Raw genomic sequence first — 1,160 nt, forward strand, 5'->3', positions numbered from 1 at the left:
AAAAAAAAATCTAGAACAACTTCTAGAAGAATTTGAGCATCACAAGAATTAAACACTAAATTATAAATCCATGCATCCATACCAAAATAAATAAATAAATGGGGGATAACTGAAGGCTTTTTCTGATAGCAGAACTTCTAATACAATGTAAACTTGCAGAAAGTGCTGGAGTTAAAAAGTCATTTCTCAAACATCATACTAAATATTGATTCACAGTAGAATCATTAATTCTAAATTGAGGGGGATATTTTTATTAGGAGCAGAGTATTTGCGTGGTCTTAAAATGTCTCCCCATAGATTGATTTATGAGTTGCAAAATAAAATTATAAAGTATACCTCTGGGGCTATCAGCAAACACCTTTATTTAGTAGTTAAGAACATGGACACAGTGTGCCTCCTGATTTAACACCCTGAGAAGCACACAGCATCTCCCATGCCATATTACAGCCAGCTGAATATTACGATCAAACACCAGACAACCCCAAATGAGAAAGTGTTATGTTAAAAATTAAAAGGCACTGTATTCTCCAAAAAATTATCAATGTCATAGAGGACAAATAAAGGCTATGGAAATGTTTCAGATTAAAGGAAATTAAAGTGACAAAACAACAAAATGCAGTATGAGATTCTAGACCGGACCCTGTGCTTTCAGGAAAATATTATAAAAAGGAAACTATTAGGTCAGCTGACAAAATTGGAATAAAAATGATGGGTTAGATAAAATGTGTTGTACCCATATTAACTGGTTTATAACTATACTGTGTTTATATATGTGAAATGTACACTGAAATATTTAAGGGTAAAGATACACATATATACATATTCAGTGGCGAGAGAGNATGTACACTGAAATATTTAAGGGTAAAGATACACATATATACATATTCAGTGGCGAGAGAGTGGGAAGAAAACACACAAATGGGGTAAAACATTAAAAATAGCTGAATCTAGGAGAGTACACAGGTGGTCTTTATATCCTTTTTATTCTGGTAAAGTTTTTGTAAGTTCGTAAGTATTTCCAAATACAAAGTTTTTAAAACATCACTTATTTCACGTGAGAGAAGGCATGAGCCCAGAAGCAATAAATGACTTATCCAAGCTCCCAACAGATTCCAAGGTGGATCTCAGGCCGATGCTATGCCTCCAGCTCCTACTCACAA

The sequence above is a fragment of the Galeopterus variegatus genome, unplaced genomic scaffold (genome assembly GCF_000696425.1).
Source record: "Galeopterus variegatus unplaced genomic scaffold, G_variegatus-3.0.2 Scaffold9126, whole genome shotgun sequence".
Lineage (NCBI taxonomy): Eukaryota > Metazoa > Chordata > Mammalia > Dermoptera > Cynocephalidae > Galeopterus > Galeopterus variegatus.